This window comes from Halyomorpha halys, unplaced genomic scaffold (assembly GCF_000696795.3).
Source record: "Halyomorpha halys isolate HHAL.00 unplaced genomic scaffold, Hhal_1.1 Scaffold180.1, whole genome shotgun sequence".
NCBI classification, from domain to species: Eukaryota; Metazoa; Arthropoda; class Insecta; order Hemiptera; family Pentatomidae; genus Halyomorpha; species Halyomorpha halys.
Genome location: NW_027107549.1, coordinates 654,562 through 658,983, shown reverse-complemented (window position 1 = coordinate 658,983; position 4,422 = coordinate 654,562). Strand labels below are relative to the sequence as shown.

Here is a 4,422-nt window from a genome sequence, read left to right as displayed (position 1 = left end):
AAAATGCACTTTACAGATCCGAAATCGGACCATCCGTTCAAGAGTAAATAGAAAAGTAAATTCTGGTACGTCCCAGGAAGGGTACATTTAGCCTTAATCTTAGATCCTTAACAATTCCTGATCGTCCACCGAGGAATTTGAAAAGATGTTTACGGGATCTTCTAATTTAAATTTATGATTGAAGTACCACCATTGGGTGCTTCCTTCCCAAGATTATAGTGTGTTCTGAAATATTTATTACATTTACTTATGGTAATAAAATTTATCCACAGCACCATCGTTTCAGCACACACAGTACATACTAGGGATGCGACATCGATGTCGATATTTTGAAAACATCGATGTTTTTAAGCCGATGTTTTCTAAACATCGTTGTTTTGTCCCAATTTTTCATTTTTTTTTTTCCAAAAGTAACTAAATGAAAACCAAAAAATTACAGTATAAATAGATTCCTATCAACAATGTGGTCGAATAATAAAGTACCTCCAACCTTCACGCTAAGTCGTTAGATAGAGATAAATTACGACTAGAAAAACAACGATGTTTTAGAATATCTTTGCTCAATATTAAAATACCATTGCATACAAATCTTTGCCAAAAATACATCGATGTTTTTGAACAATCATTTCAGTAACTCAAGGTCTGTTCCAACTACGACGTATAGTCCGGCCAGTCGGAAGTGGTTTTTGCAAAAAAGAATGCAACATTGATAAAAAAACATCGATGTTTTATAATATCAATGTTCAATATCAAAATAATGTTGCTTAGAATACATTACCCAGAATACATCGATGTTTTTGAACAACTATTACAGAAACATAAGGTCTGTTCCAACGATCCCGTATTCTAGGGCCTGTCAGAAGTGGTTTTTGAAACAAAGAATCCTATATCAACTACAAAAAACATCGATGTTTTAAAATATCGTTACTTACAATACATTACTTAAAATATATCGATGTTTTTGAACAACTATTTAAGAAACGTAAGGTCTGTTCCAACGATCCTGCGACCTACGGCCTGTAAGAAGTGCTTTTTGAAACAAAGAATCCGACGACGACTAAAAAAACATCGATGTATTCTAAATAAAATGTTTTTTTTATCGATGTCGCATCCCTAGTACATACCTGCAACACCCCTTGAAGTACCCATGGGTAGAAAAAGGAAGGAAACTTCAACTAGCATCTTTTGTACTATTTATTATTTATTTTTTCAATTTGGAGGGTACGAAAAAAAAAAAAATGTATCCATCACAGAAGTTTGGGGCATTATGAATCACGATAGTGTAAAAATGATAATGTTTGTATTAAAAAGACAATTTTGTAAATTAAAAAGAAGTTTTGGATATGTTACTTAAGTTATCCTTATTTATATAATTCCATGAGCCAACAAAAAAATAATTTAAAACATTAACTACCCAACATGACCAAACCTGAAGTGGGCGACCTTGTAAAAAACAACTGCGTGTTATTTCTTAGTTTAAACTTCAAATTTATATAGTTGCTAGCTTCATATTTATTCTGGAATGAGCTCAGTTGGTTAAGATCAATGCTAGTTTGATATTATTTTTTTTTTATCTTTATTGAAATTCACAACTGTATATTATACATTCAATAAATTTTATCTCAGTTATAATGGAATGATACAGGTGTGTAGAGAAACTACCCATTGATAGCACTCTTATGACATTTTTACACTGGCAGATCTCGTGGCTATCTTCTTTTCAGGGGCTTGTTCTTTCAGAGGATTGTCAGGAATGAGTAGATAGCAAGGTTAGAAACTAGTTGGTTTGGGTGGTTAGGAAGTTTATAATGGAAGGAATGATATCTAGTTCGGGCTAGATCGGTTACATATGGAACATTAAGGTCATTATGGATGATTTCATTTGTGACAAAGTAAGGAGCATTAAGGATTTAGGATTGGATACGAGAGGAATTCGAAGCTGTGGAACCCCAAAGCTCAACTCCGTATATCCAGATAGGCCTTATTATAGTCATGTAGATCAGTCTTTTGTAATGAATTGGATGCTTGGACCGTTTGTCTAGTAAGTGCAAATAGTTATTTAGAGTTATCACGGAGAGAAACGATAAAACCGCCGTGGTATTTCCCAGTTGTGATTACAAGATACGTTTGACTTCCTATTGCAATATTGTATAATTATTATGTAAAATAGTATGTTAGCAGTATAATACCCACCATTTTTAGAATAATTAATTTAATTATAGTTTAAAAAACTTTCAAATTCCTGTTAAACATAATTTATTTAATTGGCTCCAATTTCTGCCATCGTTTGTAAAAATACCTAGCATTATCATCTTTGATATGATTTTTTTTTGTAATTTTAGTATTTTAAATTTTACAATAGTTAATCTCTTATGTCTTTTAATTTCGACCAGACTTTGAATTTTTATACATTTCTTTCTATATAAAATCTCCCTAGTGAGCCTTAATATGTCTAATTATTGATAAAGGAACAAAAAAGATAAAAATATGGGGAAAAAATTAATGCATAATTATAAAATAAGAGAAAAAAAAATGTCTTATGATATGTTGTTATAATAGGAAAAAAATTAGTTTTTTTATTTATATAAGGCAATCCACAGGGAAGGTGATGTTTACCTAGTTATTTACAGGTGACAACCTATTCTAACCCTGGTGTGGAGTAATTTTTTCATTTTGTGTGACCGCCACTTAATGAAAGCGCAGGATTCCAATGATCTCAGAACGATAGACCTAGGCCTTACCATCTGAGCTACAGACGGCCCAAAAAAATACTTTTCAACTATCTTATATGAGTATTTTTTTTTTAATAACTATGTTAATCATAACTTTTTTTTTTTTTTTAATTTTAGCCACTTTTTAAATATTACTCGATTTAATTATATGAAGTTTCTTCCTCTTATTTTAAGTAAATATTTCAAAAGTGATAGAGGACCGCTGCTAAATTCATGAACTAATGCTGGTCGATGTACGACACTTGACAAGCGCCTTAGAGTTTTTGAAAATAATATTATATAGTATTACGTAAAATATTTGGACCGAAAAAGGATGACTAAACCAGAGAATTTAGAAGGCTGTACAACGATGGTGTTCAGCGGTGGTATTTTAGAACGATATTGGGGGGGTCAGATTTTCATTTCGTGGGACCCCCCAAAAGTCGAACGCCCACGCCGGATTCGAAACGACGCTGCTGCAGTTCCCAGGCTGCAAAGACCTATGTCCCTAAGGTACGGACGGCCCTTTGATTAAGGGATTTTTATTCTCCCTTTTCTGACAATGCTGCCATACCGGGAAAAGATTATTTAAGGACTAAGGGAACTGCACTATGTAAATATAATTGAGGTTGTAGGATTGCGGCGAATAAGATGGACGTTTAAGGTTTTAGGGCTCAGTAAAAAACAGGATCTTTTCTTCCTGACCTAAAAAGTTAATAAACAATGAAACCAAGGGTAAACATCCGAGTAACTACCCGAGACGTAAGTGGTAGAATAGTGTCATATATTATTATTATTATTTTTATTGGCCTGGTGGGCCTTACATGGTTAATGTAAGACGTATTGATAGTCTCATACAAAGGACGCCCTGAATTATATAAAATATCAAAAATATAACAAAAAATTAACATAAAATGAATAGATTAAATAATAATTCTTAATAAAAGATAAAAGAAACGTTAATAACAAAAAAAATGATATTTATGGATTTAATAAAATAAATAATTGACTTTTAATGGAAAAAAAAATGAAAGTGAATTTATGAGAAAGATGAAGAGAAAAAAGAAAAGAAATTAAGATAAAACAAAATTTTAGAGTGACATTAACAGAACTGATATAGAATTTATAACAGAATGTCCTGCAGCAGTCTGGGCTTCAGTCTTCGAGCTGTGGTTTGGTTTCCCAAGTTATTAATATCGGTTTATCCCATTATTGTCTCTATTTGTAAATCCCGATGCAATTGGATGTTTCTTACAAACCAAGGAGCATCCACATTAGAGATATAGAAAACGCATCCAGTCTTTAGGTAGGTTGAGCTTTTATTTTCTATTGATAAGAGGTCCTCTGAGGACCTGTACAGGGCTTAAAGGGGGAATGAAAAAAAAAATCCTGTGAAGTACCTTTAATTTTGTTTAATTAAAAAAACAATCATTGTTACAATTAATAAACGATGAATAAACACAAATTATTAAAGAATTTTATGAATAACAGAAATAAATAAAAATAGACTCGAACGGAAAATACCGAGACTGCCCGATCTTTCCCGATTGCATGACGGCTTCGTTTCTTTTTTTAAAATGTTGTATTTTTTAAAATTTAAAATTCGTATTTGTTGTCTTCCCCTCGAGACACCCTAAAATACGATGTTTTATAGTAACAGAAAAATAATGTTTCGTTGATAATTTTACCTTTCCTAGTCTTTATATATATA

General features: G+C 31.9%; 1 protein-coding gene across 1 annotated transcript in view; it reads left to right on the top strand.

Annotated features, from left to right (window-relative positions):
- Window positions 1–4,422, top strand: part of LOC106679155 (aminopeptidase N) — a gene marked incomplete in the record, with an annotated part of 65,548 nt that overhangs the window by 25,026 nt on the left and 36,100 nt on the right.